The sequence below is a fragment of the Arachis hypogaea genome, chromosome 2 (assembly GCF_003086295.3).
Source record: "Arachis hypogaea cultivar Tifrunner chromosome 2, arahy.Tifrunner.gnm2.J5K5, whole genome shotgun sequence".
Lineage (NCBI taxonomy): Eukaryota > Viridiplantae > Streptophyta > Magnoliopsida > Fabales > Fabaceae > Arachis > Arachis hypogaea.
The window spans coordinates 91,192,787-91,219,376 of record NC_092037.1 but is presented as its reverse complement, the minus strand read 5'-3'; the positions used below and the strand labels follow the sequence as shown (position 1 = coordinate 91,219,376).

Below are 26,590 nucleotides of genomic sequence, written 5' to 3'. Positions count from 1 at the left end.
AGTGTATAATATGATGAGATAATATAATCAAAATAAAAAATAATAATCTTAAAATATAATAAAATTAAAGATAATTAAAGAAGTTCAAGATATGCTTGAAGAAATATATTTTTTATCTATTAGAATTATGGATAAAAGACAAAGAAAGTTTTGGATATAAATTTTTAAATTTGTTTCTAATTAAATAGGATTAAAAAATAAATAAATTTAATAATATTTATAAATAACTAATCTTTAAATAATATCAATAAATTTTTATATTAATTTTTTTTAATTTAAATTTGTTTATTTTAACATTTTACATGTTAAATAATTTAAGATATTTTATTTTTATAATTTATTTTTAATTATCATTAAATTTATAATTTAAAATAAAAATATAAAATTAATTTATTAAACTCAATAGAAAAACGGCTCAACCGGCAGAATCGGTCGGTTTTTTTAAGTCTTCCGGTTTGATAAAAGCCTACGAAACGGCGCTGTTTTGATTTTTATTCAAACAAAAAAAAAGAAACCCCTAAACCTATTGGACTACCCAAAAGCTTCCCACTCATCTCCTCTCCTCTCTGAAAAGTAAAAGGACATACAAAAAAACCCTAGCTCCCCATCTCCGTATCGCAACCACCACAACCACCATAGCCACCACAACCTTGCAGCACCGTATCGTTGTCATCACCGAGCGCTGTCTCTCCGTGTTCGTCGGCGTTGTCTGGTCATCGGAAGCAGGGTTGAAGATTCCTCACCGTCGCCGTAGTCTAGCTCTCTCTTCTTCTCGCCGTTGCCGCCGAGTTCTCTCTTCTCCTCGCCGATACATAAGGTCATGGGATATCTAGTCCAATAACAAGGAGGCAATTTACCAGCTGAGGTTGCTGCAGAGCTGGCTTTTTTAGGCAGTACACCAGACTCGTCACGCGCAGGGCCATTTTCATCTAGCAATCACGACCCGCAACAAAAATTTTGAATTTCAATCAATATTCTTAGATACTTTTGCATTTAAGTTGGTTTAGTGCTTTATGGTTATTTTCTTTAAGTTAGACATTCTTACTTTATTTTGGATGATGTTATGACAATCTCATTATATATGTTATGTTTGCATATATTTAGTTTTGTTTGTTTCGTTATTAAGTATCTTTTTTGTCCCCAACGTTTGGGGTAAGTACCAAAGTTGTCCCTAACGTTTCAATCGTCCTATTTAAGTCCCTAAAGTTTTAAAATTGACTAAATATTGTCCTGCCGTTAGGGATCCGTTAACAGAATTGACGACGGGACAAAATTGAGACGATTTTGAAATGTTAGGGACTTAAATATGACGAAAACATTAGGGACAAAAATAATACCTAGAAATAAATTTAAATTTTATCCTTTAATAATATCAATTTTTTACTATACATAGTATTCAATAATTTTTTAATCACATCTAAATAAATTATACTTAATCATATTACTTTCATTCTAAATAAATTATTTTTTTTATAATTTCACTCTTAAAGATTTTTAGTTATCATGAAATGTTTGTAAAATGACTAGTATATAAACTTGCGAAAAAGAAGAAAAGAATATATATACAATAAAATATAAATTATACCTTTTGTCTCAAATGTATCAAAATTCTTTAAAATTATAAAAAAATAAATTTATTTAAAATAAAAGTAATGTGATTAAGTGTAATTTACTTAGATGTAATTAAAAAATAATTGAATACTATGTACAGTAAAAAATTGATATTATTGAAATATAAAATTAAATTAAAATTTATTTCTATGTATCGTTTTTGTCTCCAACGTTTTTATTCTATTTAAGTCCCTAACGTTTTTAAATCGTCTCAATTTTGTCCCGCCATCAATTGTGTTAACGGATCTCTAACGACAGGACAACATTGAGTCAATTTTAAAACGTTAGGGGCTTAAATAGAACGATTAAAATGTTAGGGACAACTTTAAAATTTACCCCAAACGTTAGGAACAAAAACAATACTTTACTCTTTAACTATTTTACTTGGTATTAATTTCTTTAAATTAATTGAAAAAAATTAAAGTTTAATAAACAGACCTTTTCAAAAGAGGCAAAATAATAAAAAAACCTAAAATTTTAATGAAAATTTGGAATTTGGCGGCGGTTTTTAACCGCCGCAAAATAGTCATATTGTCCAATTTTTGGTATTTAGCGGCGGTTATTATCCACCATAAAACGGTTTTGTTTTCATATCACTGACATTTAGAAATATCATTTTCACCCTCATATTGCGTCGGGTAATAACCTCCACGAAACCAATTCACATTTTGCGGCAGTTATTCCAGCGGTTGAAAAAAACCGCCACTAACCGTTTGCCACGCCCCATATTCTGACATTTAATTAACCACCGCGAAATATTTTGCGGCAGTTCAAAACCGTCGCAAAATGGCTCCAGAAACTACCGCTATATGCCGAATTTATTGTAGTGTCTAGGTTATACGTCAAGTCGTCGATGTTACACTATTTGAATGGGTCTAACCCTAACTCTGTTTAAGGCAAATGCTAATAATAGTTAATTTTTTTAGAACTATTAGGGTATCTAATTTATTTCGGCGATCAATACATTTAAAAATAGGGTAAAATATACTTTTTGTTTTTAAAGTTCGTAATTTTTTTAAAATATTTCTAACATTTAATTTTATTCAATTTTGTCTCTATCGTTTTCGATTTATTCAATTTTGCCCTTAATATTTTCTATTTGTTTCAAAACTATCCTTAAACATTTTTAATCTTGTCCCCAATATTTTAGATAGAATTAACATTTGGGGATAATTTTAATACAAATAAAAAATGCTAGGAATAAAATTGAATACAATTAAACGCTAGAGATATTTTAAGAAAAAAATCACAAATGTTAGAGACAAAAAATATACTTTATACTAAAAATTGTTTGTGTATATATCTAATGTGTCACTAAGGGTGGCAATGGGTAGGGTAGTGTTTGGAGCCAACCATAATCCTATCTGTGGATTGAGAATATCTCAACCCTAACCCTACCCGTTTTTAATCCATGGGTATCCAACTCTACTCGCTGATTATAAAAAAATGCAACATTATTATATAACTTGATGATAATTTAAAATAGAACTGACTTTTATGTTAAAAAAAAGTATTAAATTATTATTTAATAATTTTTTTAGTAGTTAAGGATCTTTTGTATTTAGTGAGAAATTTTTGGTTCAACATACATTTGAAACATATTTTTATATAAATATATAACATATACATATATAGAGTGCATGCAGATTGATCGAGTAGATTTGAGTCTCAACTCGCACCCTATTCGACCCGCACAAAAATTCTACATGCGCCCTATCCTACAGCTGTGGATCAGATTGACAATCCTACTTGACTGAATAAAATCGAATTGAATTATCGCAGATAGGATGCATGCTGCCATCCCCTATATGTCACGGTAAATTTAGTTGGTTGTTGGAGTTTAATGAATTTTGTTAATATTTACGTCATATATTCTAATAATTTTATTTTATGAGCTTATAAATATTTAGTTTCTCGACCAATGGTTTAAGGATTATATATTACTTGTTACGATGTAATAATATAAGTAAAAAGTAGTATTAACTTTTTGCGATTATTGGTGTTCAATTTACTAAAGAAAATAATAAAATGTTTATTAAAACTTATTTGTTAAGGTTTGCCAGTGTTGATTTAATTAAAACTTTTTTAAGCAAGGCATGATGATTTTGTGTTTTCAATTTCATAATATTTTTTTACGCTCATAATTTTACAATTTAGAATTTATGTTCAATGGGTTGTTTATGAGGAATAATGGTTTTTTTAATATTATAAATAGTTAAAATAAGTAATTTTTTGCCAATTATATGTATACAAAAATTCTGCCATCAATTAACTACCACATATAAAAATATATAGAAAAAATATAATAAATTAATTTTTGTAAGGTAGATAAAATATAATATCTCTTTTTTTTAAATTAATTATGAATTATTTATAATTTATTTTATTAGTTTGAGCTTTTCAGTTTTAGAGATTATTTTATTAAAGATAATTAAATTAATTTTATGATAATTTGAGTTTAAATTAATTAAGATTTTTATATTATTATTATTATTATTATTATTATTATTATTATTATTATTATTTGGTATTTTGCATACTTAAAATTAAAATTTGTATAATTAAAAAATGATAAAAATTATATAATTTAATTTGAATAATTGAGATTTTGATTTTGATTTTATTTGATCATTTTAAATTTTAAATTAGAATAATTATTTGAATTCATTGGTATGTTGATGAAAAAAAATTTATGTATTCTCAAAATAATTTTACAGTACTATATTCTAATCTTAAATTATTATCTTATTTCAAAGAATTTGTAAAATGCATATACTACCACTACATATTTTTTCTAACCCTAATACAAAATTTTTTATTTTTACACACACTATAATACTACTAAAATGGATACACCCCCTCACCATTCACTCAAACACACGAACACATACACTCGTCACATTCGCAGATATTCACAAAACATGCATATATTTTCTTCATTCTCACAAACCATAATCAGAGAAAGAACTACCTTGCCAAAAATACGCTTACATATTTTTTTTCATTCTCCATGAGCAACTAAATTTTCATTATTAAAGTTAAAAGTTATGTTTCTTTGGATGAAAAGAGATCAAACTACTTTGCCAAAAATAAAAGATGTCAAAATAATGAAAAAAATTTTCAACTAAACAATTAGTCTAACTAAGATATTTTCAAATAACACAATCATTCATACCAAAAAACCACTACTACAATAGTGGAGGAAGGTTCTTAACATAATATAAAAGTTGTCTAAATTACAACAAGACTGAAAATAAAAATTGTTTAAAATTAACTATTACAAAGGATCAAGACCCACAAATTAGACTATCCAGACTACGTAAGTCAAAATAAATTACAAAGGATTGAGCTGCTCTCTTGTGACGGCATCCTCAGCTTGATCGACAGACATCAGGATATATTCAGACACTGGCATCACGAGAATTCGACGAGTAAGAGCTCACCACCCGATAGAGGATCGGGGACTTGAGAAGGCTCCCCGAGCTGTGCCCCCAAGATCTTATTAGGATCAGGCACGGGAGTATCCTTCTCATCATCAGCTGAAGCAGGAGCAATCTTCTCGTCTACCACTATATTATCCGGGCTGATAAAGAAGAGGTCTGTCTCGAGAGCCACAATTGAGAACTGAGCCTTCAAGATTAGCAACCATCTCGTCCATACCTTCAGCCATAGACTCCTCAAGCTCTGCGTACTTGTTCCGAGCTTTAGTAACCTCATCCACCAAATCAAGTTTTTTCCTAAAAATCTGAGTATAACTCTCTTCAGCTTTCTTCTTCAAACCTTCCAACATAGCCAGAGCAGCCTCCACCTATTTCACTTTAGCCCGAGCTTTACCAAGGTCGGAAAGTAACGAGTCCCTCTTTTCCTCCAACTCTTTCTTGGACTCCCTCAAGGAGGCCACCTCAGCCTGAGAGGCCGCTAAGGAGATCTGAGTGTGTTGAGAGAAGTGTTCTCCAACTCTCAGGCCAGGGTCACACAAATGCCAGCCGTCCGAATTCTGTCTCGGGCTAGGAGCTGAAGATGGCTTCTAATGGCCACATCATCCATGCTGATATAGCTATGTCGAAGGATGTGCTTTTCACTCCAAGAAAGGCTGTCAAAACCCTGCTCATATATACTCTCGACTTCGAAATCTTGCATTTTTTTGGGATTGGGTTCAGAGGTAGAAGGTGGAGGACGAGTTGCTGGTTTAGCCGAGCTGGAAGGAGAAAGAGTTGGCCGAGACATCGGGCCGAGAATAACTTTTTGAAAGGCGGACGTGCCTGAGTCTGACTTCGAGGGTGAGGACAGGTTAGAAGTTTCACCAGTCTCCTTGAACTGTATGCTCCATGCCACAACATTTTTTCTAATAGCCCAGAGCATTTTCATGGCAGTCGACTTAGGAGCCATCCTTTCTACAACACCCAAATAAGGACACGTTAGTCATCAACACAATTTTACAATCAAAATTTATAAAAGGAAGAGAAAACTACCTAACTCGGACTGAAGTTGGCTCGGATTTTTTAAATACTTTTTCGTATCCAGGTAAGGAGCTCGGCTCCAGAACTCCTGGAATACCCCGACCACACCCTCCTCTACCTCGTTCAAGTCCTCTAAGTTATAGTTGACTATCACGGGGTTTTCTTCTCAATACAAAGGGAAAAGGAGTTCATCCTCAACAGTCAGAAAAAAAGATCGAACACCCTCTACAGCTTGGACTTTAAAGAAATAATTTTTAAAGTCATGAAAAAAACTTATCAAAAATAGTAAAAACTTTCCTACCCTGAATAGCACGGAAAGAGAGACAACCTTGTTTTTTAGTGCTGAAAGATTTGGTGAGTACAAAGAGGTAAAAGAAGACTTTCAGAGAAGATCGAACATCTAGTTCCTGACAAAGAAGTTGGTATATTTTCAAGAAGCCCCAAGAATTGGGATGCAATTGGGTAGGAGCGACATTGCACAACTTAAGGACCTCGGACTCAAACTCGAAAAAAAGAAAGGTAACCTCTAACTTCGTAAAAAAAACAAGCATATATATATATATGAAATGTTGTTCCGACCTGTCAAGTCAAGAAAAATAGGCCATCTCCTCGGGGTCAGCAACAACGATCTCATAGTTCCTCTCATCCTCCTGATTTATGCGTATCATAACCTATGATGTTTACAAAAGGCTTCTGCATATTCATTATCAATCACAGGGATAGGGGTAAGAACAGATAAATCTACCTATTTCAAGCTGGATGGGACCTTAGATGACATGTTGTGAACTACTAAACGAGACATACAAGCTACACCAACAATACAAAATAAAAGTCCATCACTACAAATCGAACAAAACCAAAGCAAGAGGTCAAAGATTGACACTAACACTCCAAACGTAAAGCAAAAGCAACACAAGTATTCACAAATTCAAAATAGGTCAGGTCAACATTGTGAAACCCTTCCAGAGTACAAACAGTTATGCGATATCTCTCGCATATAAAAATGAGGCCATCTCCTATACGAAAATGGCATCATTTGGGAGCAATATAGAACCCCACATTCAAAATCACAACAACGGCAAGCTCTTTCCACAACCAAAATAAGATTCCCAGAATGCAAAATTCTAAAGCCAAAGTTACAATCACAAGCAACATGTCGAAACCACCATTTATTGACACACGAATACCACTCAGAATACAGAAAAATGACAAAAAGGGGATAAAAGCACCAACTTTGAAGAAGCGCAAAAACATAAGAACGATACAAACTACAAAAATTTGAACGATCCTCTCCCGAAGCGCGAATGAAATCTTGAATGCTGGAACAAAGTGCAAGAAAGAAAGAAGTGAAAGAGAAAAGGATGCTAACGTTTCAGAAGCGAAAAAGGAAAGAAAAAGGGAAGAAGGAAGTATTTATAAGATACTAGGGGCAGAAGTGACATTTCACATCCCTCATTAATGACATGCACGAATCCTAAAGAAAAATGCAACGTAATGTACGCCGTGTCATTAAGTGGCATAACATTTCAAAATTAAAAAAAAAACACATCGAGTACTCGACCTCTTGAAGGCAGTAGACCCGACGAAGAAAATTGAAGCCACAAAATGCTTGAGCCCAACTTCATGAAAGCTCGGACTCAAGTAGGGGCACTGTTCATACCCTGACCCAAAAACATAAAGCCAGGCCCATTAAGAATAAGAGCCCACCCAAAAAGGTGGCCTCATCTACTTACCCAACCTCATAGAGGTCAAGCACGACAAGGGTGTGTCAATCCTACTTATTCGAATAAGTAACTACCTCCTGAAATATCTCCTACTATCTCTCTACTTTATCTAGAAGGGAGATTTCAACAAATTCCCAAGATAAAGGGAATGGTCATCCACCATCAAAGGTGGAACTACTCTAAAAAGGTAGTTATTTGTTCTACTATAAATATACTAAACGTTTGCTACTGAAAACCTCAAGTTTATTCAAAACCTAATATACTGAAAATCTGCTTAAACCCTTGCTAACTTAAATATCAGAGTCTCTTGCAGGTACCACCCCTACCTCCTCACGAGAAAAGCGAACGGCGGCACCTTGGCACTATCATAAGTCAGACGCTGCCTCAAAAGGAGTCTGAAACTCTCTTTCAGGCCTAAATTACCATTTCAGATAATTTTCAGAATAGATAAATAGATAGATTCTCGCATAGTAAAAATCTCTATGAAAAATAAAAGTAAATAAAATAATATATTCAAATAAATTTATAAAATTATAAAGAACATGTATTAAATTTGTAATAAAAATATAAACAGAGTGGTTCTATAATATTATATTATTTACATATATATTACGCATATTTTTTTAGTTTTTATTTTTTATTTTTTATTTTTCACTACATATATTTTTAATTTATATTTTTATATATATTTATTACATATAATTAAAAAAGAATACCAATAATTACAACTAGAATTTATATTCAATTATGTCAAAAAGAAAATGGTTTCAAGTTTAATTTATAAATTATCTAGCTATACTTTTATATAAAGAAAAAAATTATTTTTAAATAACAAATATAAAAAATTAATTATTTTTGTTTATGCAATAAATCTGGACATCTAATTAAATGTAATGATATACAGATTAAACTCTTTCTTAAACAATGAATATTAAAATTAACAACTATATCATGTATAAACTAAAATTAGTTACCAAAATCTGTTGCTAATATAAAATATATTAGAAATAAGTTAAACAACATATATATTTATATACAAAATATATAATGACTATTTTGATAGCTGATTTTAATGTACAAATAGTATTTTTATAAAATTAATTAAAAAAAATTAAACTTTTCATGCAAGGTAGTCAAAATCGCGTTTCAACTCGTAGAAATGCACGATTTCACGTTTCTGCATCCTCCTTCAGTCTCGGTTTTTCTTCTCGTCCAGGACCAAGCTTCTTCGAGTGGAATTGCCGTGCAAAAACGCAGAGTCGCTGGAATCGCGTTTCTGTCCCAATGTTGCGTTCAAGATTGAAGAGGCTCTTTTCTTGATCCTGATTGCAGCCCAGTTCAACCCAATGGCCCAATCTGAATAGAAGACCATGGAAGATGGAGGAGCCTAGCATAGTAGCAGTAAATTCTCTAATCTCTTTACCTTTCTCAATTTACAATTTATCTTCATGGCCAAAATTTCAAAATTTCACCTTTCTCAAGTCTTTCAGTCTCTGACTCTCTCTGACTCTATCTCTCTATCCCTCTAAAGTTTGAATTTCGCGCGACCGAAGTCCCCAATTTGGTGTGTCGCAGCCTCGCCGTAAGGTTTGCTGCCGTTGTTGTGGAATTAGACTGGTGGTGGCTGGACTATGTGAGCGTCAATTTGCGAGACTCTCTGGCTCTGCCTCTTTGTCTTTGGTTCTCTGGCTCTCCCTCTCTATTTCTGGAATCTGGATTGCTGCTGCTCTTCTCCTCCCCTTCACTGGTAGTTCAGGTATGTTAAAACTTTTTTAATTTTTATCCTCTTCAATGTCAATTCAATCTGTTGTTGTACTTGTTTATTATGGATTATATTGCAGGTTGAATTGCTATTGTCTATCTTTATTGGTTTACTGATTATATTGCAGATTAATTATATTGTTCAATTTAGATTATAATTTTATACGAATTATAATAGGTTTTCAAGTTGAAGTTAACTTATCTGTTCATGTTTATTGGAAACATGTATTTCATATCACCGTACAAAAGACCTTTCATTCTTTCCTTGAATTTTTTGTAAGGCATGACAGATGTGAATTACGAATTGGTTAATTTTATGTCACCGTATTGATAAAGTGTTGTTCTAGACCAAATTGGTGATGGCAAAATTTTTAATGATAAACTTCTTTCAGTTTCTATGAAAACAATTTAGTTAACAAGGGAACCATATTATTTTTCACAACCTCTTATATATATGTTAGTAACTATCCGATTCTGAATTAAAGTATCTTAATCTTAACAGAGTCGTATATGAAAGATTCAACTAAAATCCATGAGATCAGAATTTTTTAGATCCACTAAATACAATGCCCTTTACTTTCAATTCAATAACCTAGAACTAGAATCCCTTTTTTAAAATTAAATTAAATTAATCCTTAGATTCAGAAACTAGAAGCGTCCTTAAACAAGTAACATGGCATCATGTGAAGTGGGACTTAGCTAGTACAGCAAAACCTTTATGTTATTGTTAATTACCAATAATCACATATTACTTGTTGAATGATAAAGGTGAAGCACTGTATGTGAAGATGCTATATATGTTGAAGTTGCACTGTTGAACAATTCAAATTACTTGACAAAAAGCTTTTGACTTTAGCTTTGATTTTGATCAATGAAAACAGGACTAATAATAAGACATCATGTTAATTCAAAGCCAGGTTCTTCAAGAAAACTAGACAATAATTTCTAGAAACCATTAATCTTCTTCAGCAAACCTTATAAGCTGCAATTGGCTAGTACAACATGGACTTCTGTTCATAGAAAAAGAAGCTGCAATTGGCATCGTGTACACTAATATATTATCTCTTTATTTGAAACCATTAATTTTCTTTAGCAAACTTTATAAGCTTTTCTAAAAGGTAGATATAACAAATATGATATATAAAAGAAGTAAATCTTATAAGTTATAAGTTATAGAGGCCACTCAGATAAAAACGCTTAAAACGTCTTTTTTAAAGATATTTTCATGTTGTGTTTTAATTGATTTCTGTATAATTTATTCGGTGTTCCTCATCACATATTACTAAATTTCTCAAAATATTTTCTTTCCAAAAACAATAAAAAATATTTAATTTGGACTAAAATAAAAAATGTAATAGATTAACTATTAGATTTTTTTAAAAGATTATTTACATAAAAAAATATATCACATTCATCAATATATATAAAAAAAGCTCTAAAAATTTTTATAAATAAAAAAATAATTAATTTTTATTTGTATAATATATAAAATAATTACTATATTATTATTATATTATAAATTAAAATTTACTAATTTAAATTTTGTTTTTATTTTTAATATAAGCATTAAAAATAAATAAATTTTTTATAACAAGATGTAATGTAATAAAATATATATAATATTAATTAGGTTTTAAAAAATTCTAAAAAGATGGTTTTTTCTAATAAAGTGTTATTAAAAAATTAACATTATAAAAACTAATTTCAACCAATATGATATAATAGGTTATTAAATATATTTAATACAAAACACATTGAATATAAATTTTTATTGAGTTTAAATTTTGAATAATTTTTAATTGAATTTCGAATATTTTTATTTTAAAGAGTTAGAATATTTTAACATCATTTTTTTCGTATCTTTTTAATTGAGTCTTTGATTTTTTAAATTATAAATCTTATTTATAATTAAGAGTAATGTTTTAATATCGCCAATTAGTCACATAAATAAAAATACAAGAACAGTTCTATTGTTATAATTATAATCTAATTTTATAAGCAATACAATACAATGAAACTATATATAAGTAATATAACTAAATTTTATCTACATCTATTGTAACACCCTCACTATCAGTAGTCACGCTTCCGGCTGCGCCACTCTGATAGCAAGGAGTATTACGACTACTTTACATACTAAATACTAAAATAGGAGCCTGTGACTCGACACTGTATCGCTGATTTCCTTGAAAACCAGAAATAAACACTTTATCTTAATAAAAATACAAACAGGCATAGATTCATATACAAGACTCCTTACATAATAACTCATAATATAATATACATATAAAACATATAAATCCTATCCCTCTTACAAATTTGTAATAACAAAGACGAGGGAATAAAATAATCTAATTAATACAACAACATATCAACCAAACGCAGTATAACTCTTCTTAACGCTTCTTCATCCGGTTCCTGAAAAGGTAAAGCTGTAGGGGGTGAGAACCTAACCACACGGTCTCACCACGGAGTTTCAAAGTTGTCATAAGAAGATATTCAATAAGAAAACTATTTTCAGATTCTGTGATTATCATTGTCTTATAAATACTTCTAAAATTCAATAGCTAATCGTTTAAAACCTTTTCAAAGAGGCAGTGTTTAACATTTTCAGAAATTCAAAGTCTTTCCTTTCTCATAAGCAAATCTCAATCAGAAACCAACCACACAATCAAACAACACAGTCATTAATTCAGCACCAAGGTTCATTCTCAAATGTAGCACACCAGGACAAACACAGGCAAGGCAAACAAGGAAAGCACAAGTAGATAGCAGTTACAGCAAGCAGTTCAAGTAGCAGTTAAGAACAGTTTAGCAATTAGGCAAACCAAAACAAGTTCAAACCCAAGCAAAGCATACAAATGCATATGATGCATGCCTGTCCTATGGCTGATGAGGCTCATCTGTCGGTTATCCAGCCAACCCGACAAGTCTGAATTGTCTTTAGACTGTCCCCCGACGTGCATCCCCAAGAGTCTATGCATAGTTTTTTCTCAAATAATCAATATTACTCAATGGGGGTAACATTCCCGGAAATTTATATAGTGCCCGGTCACACTTACGTCGTAGGGTCAACAGAGTATCGAGTTTTCAACCTGGTACACGTGGTGGCAAGCCACGGCACTTAATCCAGGGAACCTCGTATCTCAGATATTTCAAATTCATAAACCATATAAATAATTCATTCATCATTCATCAATATCTAAGTCATTCTCAATATTATCATCATTCATCAATCCATATCCATTTCCAAATTCATTCAAAAATCATATTTCAAATCAATCCTCATCATCCTTCTTTCCGTTTTGTTCACTAACAATTCTCAATCCAAAACATAAATTTTTCTTTGATAAATGAAGTATTCTTAAATCATCATTTAATGCTTAAAATTAAACCTTTTAAATAACTACTTCAAATGAAACTTCTAATTTTATAAAATTTCGGCAGCATCTCCTCTAAAACTCGGATTCTGCCACCCTTTTCGGGTCCCATCCAAACATTTCTCAAACCTTTCCAAAACCTCAATCATTTTCCAAGATTCGGCTAGTTCCAATATCAAATAATTTTCAAAGCGAATCAGTGCCCATAATAAATCTCTTTTTAAAATCAGACCAGCTCAAATACTAAATCATTTATAAAGTCACTAACTCAAAATTAAACCACTTTCAAAGCCAATTCCTTTACATCATCAAAAATAGCTTCAAACCAAGAAAAGACATTTCTCATAATAATCAACTAAATAACTTTTTAAACTAATTTCTTTTCGGCAATCACAAACTACTCAAGCAGTCAAGCAATCAGTCATTCGGTCCAGCAAACAACCACATTTAGAAGGCAATTATAATCACAGGCATATGTTCTCTCACATTAATATCTATTTATCACAACTCTGTAATATAAATTAGATTTTAAGAAAAACCCCTGCCTCGACTCATCGAAACCATAACTTAAAATGCGTCAACGAAACCATTTCTCTTAACCCGAAACCAACAGCAACCGCAAACTCAGTCCCTGATCACTTCCGCAGCACTCACAGCAACTTAAGAGCGACATATGACGCTCAAAACACGACCCTACGTTACCAGAACCTCAGAGTTTATAATCAAACATAACAGAATACTAACACGGGTTTCCGAAACATAAATACTTACCAAACTAAGAAAATGAAACAGCGGCAATCGCTGAACCGGTTTGGCGGCAGCTCCGGCAGCCACCTCGAATGGCAGCGACGACCAGAACTCCGGCAACGGCGACTAAAACAAACATACAGCGATGATTAAGCTCCCAAAAATTCAAAGAAAATGAAAACCAACTTAAAACCTTACCGGCGGCAGATCTCAGTGGCGGCAGAGGTGTTCTCTAGTGGCAGGACCCGGACAGAAGCTCCGGCAGCGGCGGATCTGGCGGCGACGGCTTCTCAATGGCAACACACCCCACGACGGCAACTCCCGCGCAGCGCGTCTCTCTCTCTCTCGCGAACGGCGGCGACGGCGACTCCTCGCGCGGCTCTCTCCCTCGGTCCTGGTCTTCCTTGCGACGGCGATGAGTGACGCGGTGGCAGCGGCGGTCTGCAATGGCGGCGACGAGCTGGAGCACAACGGCGGCGGCTATGGACGTTACCGAGCTCGATGACAACAGCGGCCTCTTCTTCTTAGCTCGGTCCGGCTGCTCGGTGGCGGTGGCTATGGCAAGACGCGTCGGCGGCAGTCGTCCCCCTCCCTTCCTCATTCTCAGTTCAGCCCTCTTTTCTCGCTTTCCTTTCTTTTCTCTCTATCTCAGTATGTGTGGGTTTGTGTGTGTTACAGATGTGAAGGAGTTAGAAGGGTGAGGGGGTAATGGCGGCTACTGAAGGAAACATGGGAGGTATAGGTGTGTTTGTGTGTATGTGGCTGGATGGAGTAATAATAATAATAATAATAATAATAATAATAATAATAATAATAATAATAATAATAATGATTAAATCAATGGTGAAAGAAGGCTGTTAATGAAGTACGTTTCAAAAGCTACACATGATTTCTAATAAAAATTATGATATAATGTATAAATTTAAAATCTAATTTAATTCATTAAAATTATTTTTAAAAAAATATTATTTATTTATCAATTTGCTAATTGGATTTTAATTAAGTATTTCAATTTAAAATTAAAGATAATTAATTTTCTTTGTTTATAAAATTAAAGTATTAAATTCTAGAATCTCAATTATTTAACTAAATTGTATAAAATTCTTATTCTTTTACAACTGTTAATCTCTATAATTTAAATATAAAAAATTATTCAATAATTATAAAATTAAATAAAATTTTTAATTTATTTGTCAAAACTTGATTTAATTACTTTTAATAAAAATAATTTTTCTAAAAATAAAATCTTTAATGAATAAATAAATTGAAATTAACTCATAATAATATTTTTTTCGAAAATTATGGGTCTTACATCCTACCCACCTTATAAAAATTTTCGTCCTCGAAAATTAGCGTATTACAGAAAACATTACATGGTTTTAGCATTTTATGAAAAAGTAAAGAACCTTAGCATTCATATTTATATAGTTTCAAATACTTTGATTATCATATAGTATAAAAATATAAAAGTAGGAGTGTGACTGCAAGACAGAAATTATAAAGCAAGCTTGACGCAAATGCTGTCATGGTTCAAACATGTAATGGTAAAGCAAGGTGACGAAAGATTATAAAACATGTTGGGCTTTAAACAATGTGCTTAACATTCACATACTAATCTCGCACCAACTTCAAATATTCAACTATTCAAACTTCAACATAACTTATTTCTACTATTCTCAACCGTACTTCATCGAACAACTCATCTGAGGGTTCTCAACTTCATCAAACACTTTGCAAATCTGACCAGTCCCAAACCTAACATCAACAAAACTCTTTCGTGTAAAACAAAGCTCCACAGCATCCTATGGCATCGCACATTTACTAATTTTACCTTTTGCATTCACTAACCGTGTCCTAAGAACTAATGTATTACTTGCCATATCTAAGATCACACGTGACATTAAAATAAGTCTCGAATCACGTAGAAGGTCACAAGATTTTAGAAAAAAATGATAAGTGACAAGAATAGTACTCATAGGATTTTGAAAGAACGAATGAGATTACAGGTAAATGAGGATACATAAGTAATGAAAATTGCCAAAAAGGAATCAATTGACAACTACAAGGATAACTCTTGAATTAAAGAAATTCGATAAGATTAATAAGAAAAAAAAAAACAGCGTGTTAGTCTGAAACAGATTTCAAGCTGAGTCAAAGAAGTATGAGATTTTGTAGAAATGGAATGATTAAAGACAATAGCGATGCATCACAACAGAACAATTTCGGATTACTATAAGGGTTCCTTAGCTCGTGGAGAAATATGAGGTCAACAACTGTGTTACTAGAGATCTTATCTTATTCAAAAATGTAAATAGATCAAGATATGTGTAAGGTACAGATTGTGAAGCAAAGAAATATAAATTACATCTCAAGAAAAGAAAAAGGGCAAACAACACGTCAAATTACGTGGCACGATTGGAACACATAAGCCTATATGACCTGATTAAAAGGAACACTTAACATTTTCAAAAATTCAAGGATCGGTGTTGTACCGAAATAATTTTAATGTTATGTCAAGAGTATAGGATTCATGTAAGAAAGTGTAATGACCAAGACAGATGCTCATAAAGATTCAAACAGTATTTTATAAGTAAGGGACGGATGTATGGAGAGTTCAAAGAACTTTAATGGAGACTATGAGAAGAAAACAGTACATTCGTCAGAATTGAATTCAAACTAAATTTAAAGTACAAGACTCATAAGAAGGGAGTAACCAAAGTCAACGACGTCGTTTACAAAATTTAAGAAAATGTTTAGGAACGCAATTAAATGGAATGTCCACAAAAAAAAAAAAAAAAAAAATAGATGAATTTAAGAGGAAGATTATCTTACTTTGTAAAAAGAAAAGATATGAAATAAATATTTAAAGGAACTAACAAAAGTATAGATATTTGCGTTGCTTCAAAACGTACCTGGGCTGAAATATATTACGTGAGGTTCATAAAAAGAAAGTTATGTAAAATAGAAACAAAATCTTCCTTCAAGAATCTCAAAATATGCTTAAATATATAACCAAACAAAAATATGCATAAAATTGCAATAGGATTAGAAGGAAAATCAAGTTCTTTTACTTCAGAACTGTTCTTAAGATAAGAATAGAATATGTGAAGTTTGAAAGATGGAATTTAATTAAGCTAAGAACCAAAAGTAATTTCTCAAAAATTCATAAATATTTAGTCAATTAGAGATATGTAGTGAAATTGCAGTAAAGTTGAAAAGAATCCAAATTTGTTTCAAAAAAAGGGATTCGAGATAAGGTCTCAAAATACATATGCTTTCAAGAACTCATGAATCAAAGCAGGCTAAATTCAAAACATCTTCATCAGATTTAAAGGAGGGCATGCTATGGATACAATCAAACAAGAAAATATTGACTTGAAATTTCTTTAAAAAGGCCTAGAACCAAAATTCCAAGGGTACTCTTGAAATTGCAACCTCATAAAGATGTTCAAGGACATTGAGATGCACCTAAAAAGAGAATCAAATCGTATTTTGAATAAGAAACTTAAATCAAAAGGATTTGATAGGACCAACAAGATGAAAAATAATACAATATTTTGAAATGAGTTCAAGCTGAATCAAAGAAGCGCGAAGTTTATAGAAAAGAATATCCTAAACCCAAAACAAGGTTCACAGAACTCGAGAGTACCATTAAAAATACTTTCAAATGCATTATTCATAAAAGAATGGAAAACTTGCGAAAAATTTATTTCGCAGTCTAAGAAAAGGTACGCAACAAACATTCTTTAAAAGAATAACAAAAGCTTGAACGTAGCTTTATTCCAATATAAATTTAATTTGAAGTAAACTATGCAATATTTGAAAAAGAAAAGACTTAATTTGGGTAAGGGCAAAATTATATTTTCTCAAACATTCCGAAAGGTATTCAAATACCAACTAAACAAAAGCATGCATGAAACTGCAATCTAGTTAGAAGGAAACTTGAGATAAAGTTTTGCTCATGAAAAGGAATAGAGAATGCACCGTTCAAGTAAAAGAATGCAAAATCAATAACAACTTACACAAGAATAAACCAAAAGTTCTTAAAAAAAAAGATTTAAAACATGAGTGAATAGGACTCTTAAAATCACAACCCTATAAAGATATTCAAAGAGAAGTGAAATATGTAAAAAAAGAAATCAGTTCACAGAGTATGACAATTCAAACAAGTTTGCAGCTAATTTCAAAAGAATGCAATACTCTCAAGGAAAACAACTTAATTGCTAACATAATCGCAAAGATTCCAATGATCACTCTGTTATTTCAAACATGTTTCAACGCACATCAAAGAGTACATGAGTTAAGAAAAAGAGTTTAAACAACATAAGGCAGAGGGCATATAAACGAAGGGATAGGGTTGGGAAATAGTCAAACTATTTTTCAAGAAAGAATTCTCTAACAAGGACTTCAAGGCACATCAAGAAGGAACAAGTCACATGTCTTCAGCAGAATTTCGAGACACATAACAGAGTAACCTCGAACGAACTCCTAACGTTCCCAAATCCCGCGACTCGCGTTATCTATAACTCGTATATCGTCCATGATAACTCATTAGTGCTAACATATACATAATTTACTAGTGTTAAGCCGGCCAAACTTAATACCAGGAATTATGCAATGCAAGACTAATGGCATTAATCAATAGACCGTCATGTGCATAAAGCTCTAATTCTCGTTATTCAAACAAGACCTACTACATGACAGACTCTCAGAGTATGCAATTGAAGCATAATCGGTCGATTCCTCAGGCTCTACAGGAAAAACCGCTCTGATACCAAAATGTAACACCCTCACTATCAGTAGTCACGCTTCCGGCTGCGCCACTCTGATAGCAAGGAGTATTACGACTACTTTACATACTAAATACTAAAATAGGAGCCTGTGACTCGACACTGTATCGCTGATTTCCTTGAAAACCAGAAATAAACACTTTATCTTAATAAAAATACAAACAGGCATAGATTCATATACAAGACTCCTTACATAATAACTCATAATATAATATACATATAAAACATATAAATCCTATCCCTCTTACAAATTTGTAATAACAAAGACGAGGGAATAAAATAATCTAATTAATACAACAACATATCAACCAAACGCAGTATAACTCTTCTTAACGCTTCTTCATCCGGTTCCTGAAAAGGTAAAGCTGTAGGGGGGTGAGAACCTAACCACACGGTCTCACCACGGAGTTTCAAAGTTGTCATAAGAAGATATTCAATAAGAAAACTATTTTCAGATTCTGTGATTATCATTGTCTTATAAATACTTCTAAAATTCAATAGCTAATCGTTTAAAACCTTTTCAAAGAGGCAGTGTTTAACATTTTCAGAAATTCAAAGTCTTTCCTTTCTCATAAGCAAATCTCAATCAGAAACCAACCACACAATCAAACAACACAGTCATTAATTCAGCACCAAGGTTCATTCTCAAATGTAGCACACCAGGACAAACACAGGCAAGGCAAACAAGGAAAGCACAAGTAGGTAGCAGTTACAGCAAGCAGTTCAAGTAGCAGTTAAGAACAGTTTAGCAATTAGGCAAACCAAAACAAGTTCAAACCCAAGCAAAGCATACAAATGCATATGATGCATGCCTGTCCTATGGCTGATGAGGCTCATCTGTCGGTTATCCAGCCAACCCGACAAGTCTGAATTGTCCTTAGACTGTCCCCCGACGTGCATCCCCAAGAGTCTATGCATAGTTTTTTCTCAAATAATCAATATTACTCAATGGGGGTAACATTCCCGGGAATTTATATAGTGCCCGGTCACACTTACGTCGTAGGGTCAACAGAGTATCGAGTTTTCAACCTGGTACACGTGGTGGCAAGCCACGGCACTTAATCCAGGGAACCTCGTATCTCAGATATTTCAAATTCATAAACCATATAAATAATTCATTCATCATTCATCAATATCTAAGTCATTCTCAATATTATCATCATTCATCAATCCATATCCATTTCCAAATTCATTCAAAAATCATATTTCAAATCAATCCTCATCATCCTTCTTTCCGTTTTGTTCACTAACAATTCTCAATCCAAAACATAAATTTTTCTTTGATAAATGAAGTATTCTTAAATCATCATTTAATGCTTAAAATTAAACCTTTTAAATAACTACTTCAAATGAAACTTCTAATTTTATAAAATTTCGGCAGCATCTCCTCTAAAACTCGGATTCTGCCACCCTTTTCGGGTCCCATCCAAACATTTCTCAAACCTTTCCAAAACCTCAATCATTTTCCAAGATTCGGCTAGTTCCAATATCAAATAATTTTCAAAGCGAATCAGTGCCCATAATAAATCTCTTTTTAAAATCAGACCAGCTCAAATACTAAATCATTTATAAAGTCACTAACTCAAAATTAAACCACTTTCAAAGCCAATTCCTTTACATCATCAAAAATAGCTTCAAACCAAGAAAAGACATTTCTCATAATAATCAACTAAATAACTTTTTAAACTAATTTCTTTTCGGCAATCACAAACTACTCAAGCAGTCAAGCAATCAGTCATTCGGTCCAGCAAACAACCACATTTAGAAGGCAATTATAATCACAGGCATATGTTCTCTCACATTAATATCTATTTATCACAACTCTGTAATATAAATTAGATTTTAAGAAAAACCCCTGCCTCGACTCATCGAAACCATAACTTAAAATGCGTCAACGAAACCATTTCTCTTAACCCGAAACCAACAGCAACCGCAAACTGAGTCCCTGATCACTTCCGCAGCACTCACAGCAACTTAAGAGCGACATATGACGCTCAAAACACGACCCTACGTTACCAGAACCTCAGAGTTTATAATCAAACATAACAGAATACTAACACGGGTTTCCGAAACATAAATACTTACCAAACTAAGAAAATGAAACAGCGGCAATCGCTGAACCGGTTTGGCGGCAGCTCCGGCAGCCACCTCGAATGGCAGCGACGACCAGAACTCCGGCAACGGCGACTAAAACAAACATACAGCGATGATTAAGCTCCCAAAAATTCAAAGAAAATGAAAACCAACTTAAAACCTTACCGGCGGCAGATCTCAGTGGCGGCAGAGGTGTTCTCTAGTGGCAGGACCCGGACAGAAGCTCCGGCAGCGGCGGATCTGGCGGCGACGGCTTCTCAATGGCAACACACCCCACGACGGCAACTCCCGCGCAGCGCGTCTCTCTCTCTCTCGCGAACGGCGGCGACGGCGACTCCTCGCGCGGCTCTCTCCCTCGGTCCTGGTCTTCCTTGCGACGGCGATGAGTGACGCGGTGGCAGCGGCGGTCTGCGATGGCGGCGACGAGCTGGAGCACAACGGCGGCGGCTATGGACGTTACCGAGCTCGATGACAACAGCGGCCTCTTCTTCTTAGCTCGGTCCGGCTGCTCGGTGGCGGTGGCTATGGCAAGACGCGTCGGCGGCAGTCGTCCCCCTCCCTTCCTCATTCTCAGTTCAGCCCTCTTTTCTCGCTTTCCTTTCTTTTCTCTCTATCTCAGTATGTGTGGGTTTGTGTGTGTTACAGATGTGAAGGAGTTAGAAGGGTGAGGGGGTAATGGCGGCTACTGAAGGAAACATGGGAGGTATAGGTGTGTTTGTGTGTATGTGGCTGGATGGAGTAATAATAATAATAATAATAATAATAATAATAATAATGATTAAATCAATGGTGAAAGAAGGCTGTTAATGAAGTACGTTTCAAAAGCTACACATGATTTCTAATAAAAATTAGGGCAAAACACTAAAATAAGCCAAGGGAAAGAAATTTTTACGCAAATCCGCCAAACCAAAATTTATTTCATGAATCAACCAATGCATGTTTATATGTAGTTCGAATCAACTAGATTCGAACTCAATCTACACATAATTCGAATCATATTGCTTCGAATTATACACAAAACTCACACACACACTAATTCGAATAAACTTGATTCGAATTACACACATACAATAATTCGAATCAAGTTGATTCGAATTACACCCTGATTTATTAAAAAAATTAATAATTTATTAAAAAATTTATTAAAAAATAATAATTTAAAATTAAAAAAATATATATTTTATTTCATGTATTAAAAAAAATCTAACAAAATATTTAATTACGAGACTTTTTTTGAATATTAATGAGCTATCAATTCAAATTTCATACAATACTCTTTTGTCCATTTTTAATAGCTCATGAATATTTTTTAATAAATTTTTTTAAATTATATGGTGAGATATTACATGATTCGAATTACGCATGGGAAGTTCAATCACTCTGATTCGAATTATAGGGTGAGCAATTCGAATTCTATACAATACTCTTCTGCCCATTCTTGATAGCTCATGAATATTTTTTAATAAATTTATTTTAATTATATAAACCACAAAAAAATAATGCAAAATAATTTAAAAAATGACTTAAAAAATATTAGGAATACTATAAAAATTTGTAATGTTCTAATGATTTAGGTAAATACATGCATATACACAAATTTTAAATAAAATACTCTAGATAGTCAATAATAATTTAAAAATTAAAGAAAATATTTTATTCCATCCAAAATAATTAAAAAATATATTTTATTCTATACAAAATAATTTAAAAAAATGGCTTAAAAATGTTACGAGTACTATAAAAGTTTGTAATATTCTAGTGATTTAGGTAAATACATGATAAAAATATATTTTCTTTAATTTCTAAATTATTAATGTCCTAAGTTATTGCAAATTTTTATAGTACTCCTAACATCTTTTAAGCCATTTTTAAATTATTTTGCATAGAATAAAATATTTGTTGTGGTATAATTAAAATAAATTTATTAAAAAGTATTCATGAGCTATCAAGAATGGACAGAAAAGTATTGTATAGAATTCGAATTGCTCACCATATAATTCGAATCAGAGTGATTGAACTTTCCATGCGTAATTCGAATCATGTAATATCTCACCATATAATTTAAAAAAATTTATTAAAAAATATTCATGAGCTATTAAAAATGGACAAAAGAGTATTGTATGGAATTTGAATTGATAGCTCATTAATATTTCAAAAAAGTCTCGTAATTAAATATTTTGTTAGATTTTTTTAATACATGAAATAAAATATATATTTTTTTAATTTTAAATTATTATTTTTTAATAAATTTTTTAATAAATTATTAATTTTTTTAATAAATCAGGGTGTAATTCGAATCAACTTGATTCGAATTATTGTATGTGTGTAATTCGAATCAAGTTGATTCGAATTAGTGTGTGTGTGAGTTTTGTGTATAATTCGAATCAATATGATTCGAATTATGTGTAGATTGAGTTCGAATCTAGTTGATTCGAACTACATATAAACATGCATTGGTTGATTCATGAAATAAATTTTAGTTTGGCGGATTTGCGTAAAAATTTCTTTCCCTTGACTTATTTTAGTGTTTTGCCCTAAAAATTATGATATAATGTATAAATTTAAAATCTAATTTAATTCATTAAAATTATTTTTAAAAAAATATTATTTATTTATCAATTTGCTAATTGGATTTTAATTAAGTATTTCAATTTAAAATTAAAGATAATTAATTTTCTTTGTTTATAAAATTAAAGTATTAAATTCTAGAATCTCAATTATTTAACTAAATTGTATAAAATTCTTATTCTTTTACAACTGTTAATCTCTATAATTTAAATATAAAAAATTATTCAATAATTATAAAATTAAATAAAATTTTTAATTTATTTGTCAAAACTTGATTTAATTACTTTTAATAAAAATAATTTTTCTAAAAATAAAATCTTTAATGAATAAATAAATTGAAATTAACTCATAATAATATTTTTTTCGAAAATTATGGGTCTTACATCTATAGTCACATTTCATAAATAATATAACTAAATTATATTTATGTTTATAATTAAAATATGAATAAAAATACAAAAAATTATCAGAATGGTTAATTTTTTTCGTTCATAATTTTTTTATTATTTTTGTTGTAAAAAGTTTAATTATTTTAATAATTAATTATTTTTTAAAAAAGATAATTGAATAACACAAAAAGGTCTTATTAAGAGTAATTTATTTATATATGATTAAAAAATAGTTGAATAATTATATACGGTAAAAAAATTAATATTATTAAAAATTAAAATTAAAATTTATTTTAAAATTAAAAATAAAGTTTATTTAAAAATAAAATTAAAAATCATGGTTTTTTTCTTTTTTCCAAAATTTATCTACAAGTAATTCTATAAATATTTTATGATGAATAAAAATATTAAACTCGTACTAAAATTTATTCTAATAAAATTTATTTTTATTCTACTAAACGTTAAATAAACTATTGAAAAGAATTTTGTTTCTTCCATTAAAGAAGAATGATAAACTTTCATACTTCTATTATATTATGGCAATAATTTGGCCTGTTATTTTTTAATGTACATAATAATAATAATAATAATAATAATAATAATAATAATAATAATAATAATAATAATAATAATAATAATAATAATAATAATAATAATAAACAAGTATATCACAGTAAAAAAGAAAGCACGTCACCAAATAATTTATCATCCGAATTATATATGAATCAAATTGATAATATGAGGGCTAACATTACAAAAATCAATAACAAGGTTAGGGACTAATAAAACATTTCTTAAGATCATAGAAAAAAAACGTTTATATTTGTGTGATATATAAAATAATTATCATATTATTATTATTATTACATTATATATATACATATATATATATATATATATGAGCAAAAAAAGTCCAACTGTTTTAAAGTAAAAATTTTCTTTTAATATTTGATTAAATGTTCTTGTATTTAGTACTTTTTTTTTGCACTTCCTGTTAGTTAAAAATATAATCATTATAATTTTTTAGTTATTATTGCTAGGGGTGTTTACAAATGGGATATGACTGAAATTTCAATCCAATCCGCACTAAACTCATTACATCAAATTCGATATTCGCACTTTTTATGTTTGGATCAGATATCAAATATATCCATAAAATAAAAAATATTAAAAATTTTATTTTTATAAAAAAAAGTCAATAAATTTTTTTGTTTACTTTTTAAACATATTTACTTCTATCTGATTAGAGTGTGAATCCGATTCGATCCAATCCGATCATCTTACAAATCAGATCATATCCTCAAATTACAGATCAGATACGGATAAATTATATGGATTTATATGGGTATGATCTAATCTATGAACACCCCTAACTACTACTATAGGTTCATTGTTACAAAAGAATGCTTCTTTTATTATAAACCATTATTAGATCTTAATTACCATTAAAATAACTTAATTGTCAACAAAGAGATAATACTTATTGGTCTCTGAAATTATGTTCGTATTTCAATCCATAGTTGTAAAAACCGAACTGGATCGGCTGGTTCGATCGAAAAACTAGTGAACCGGACTAGTCCGGTTCGGTTTATTCTTTGGACCGTTTAAGGAATAAAACCGGTAAGAACCGGTGCAAACCGGTCTAACCGAACTGGTTTGCTTGAAAAAAATTTTTAAAATGTCTCCACAAGGTCTCAAACCAAGAACCTTGGAGTAAAAACAACCTTTACTTGCCACTTAGCCATTGTACTTTTAAGTACTATATTTGACAAATACTAATTATATAGTTTTTTCTATTTTTAAAATTAATTATATTTTAATTATATACCATTATGAATATAAATATAAATTTTACTAAAAATTTATTAATTTACTTGATCTATTTTATTGCTAGTATTGTGATTAAGGTTATTTGTTTTGATGTTAGTTTTAAAATCTACTGATATTATAGTTAGATGATAGCCTTTGTGAATTAATTATTTTTTTATTGTGTCAAAATAAGATACTATTGTAGTATTAAAATTTTATATTTTTTATATTAATTATTTTTAGAAGTTGATACTTGATTCTTCATAAAATGTTAATGAAGATATGTATTTCAAATTTTAATTTTAATTTTAAGTGTTTAACTATTTTATATTTTATATTTACGTGAGACCGGTTTTATCGGTTCAACCAGTGATTTATCGGTTGAACCAATAAACCAGTGAACCAATAGCTTGACTGGTTCGATCACTGGTTCGATTCTAACAACTATGTTTCAATCTAATTTCAAAAATTTTGATTTACTCAATTTAGTTTTCCAACTTAATAGTTATGACTCACATTAGTTCCTAATCTTATTTTTGTCATTGTCTCACAAAATCGTTAACGACATGCTGAGATGGACTAACAACTGTTACATTATACATTCTAGTGACTATCTGATGTAACAATTGAAATTTTTTTACCTTATTTTTTTTCAACTAAACACTTAAAACCCTAATATGAGTTACGGATACCTAAGTTAAAAAATTAAACTAAGTAAATTGAAACTTTAAAAATCAGATTAAAATTAAACTCGAATATAACTTCAAAACAGAACTTTAACTTATGTAGTGATTAATTTAAATGAGAATCAAATAAATCAAAATTCAACATAATTTTTATCAATGTTTTCAAATTCAAAATTTCTATACCAAAATTAACTAGGATTTTTTTAAAATTAAAAATTTAATAAAATAGTGACTTTAATTATCTTAACCAATGTCCTAATTAATTACTTTTATGTCTTAAAAAAACTGTATATGAGAAGAAAATAATTAATTTGTCTACTTTAATAAATAGTTATTTTACTAAAATGAAAGAAACTATTTTTTTAGAATTTTTTAAGAACTAATTAATATTATATATATTTTGTTACACTACATTTAGTTATAAAAATTTTATTTATTTCTAATGCTTATATTAAAAATAAAAAAATTAAATTAGTGAATCTTAATCTATAATATAATAATAATATAGTAATTATTTTATACATTATACGAATATAAATTAATTATTTTTTTATTTATAAAAATTTTAAGA

The 26,590-nt window shown here is 30.6% G+C and overlaps 2 long non-coding RNA genes across 2 annotated transcripts; both read right to left on the bottom strand.

The window, feature by feature from the left end:
* Positions 1-11,526: 11,526 nt before the first annotated feature.
* Positions 11,527-16,492, bottom strand: LOC112750663 (uncharacterized). Its single transcript, XR_003175960.3, has 3 exons — positions 13,882-16,492; positions 13,708-13,809; positions 11,527-11,974 (listed from the first exon to the last, which is right to left on the bottom strand). It is a non-coding gene; the product is annotated as an uncharacterized lncRNA (long non-coding RNA).
* A 2,095-nt stretch (positions 16,493-18,587) lies between these two features.
* On the bottom strand, positions 18,588-21,371 carry LOC140179923 (uncharacterized). The gene is made up of 3 exons (XR_011874031.1): positions 20,733-21,371; positions 20,559-20,660; positions 18,588-18,824 (listed from the first exon to the last, which is right to left on the bottom strand). It is a non-coding gene; the product is annotated as an uncharacterized lncRNA (long non-coding RNA).
* Between the last annotated feature and the right edge of the window lie 5,219 nt (positions 21,372-26,590).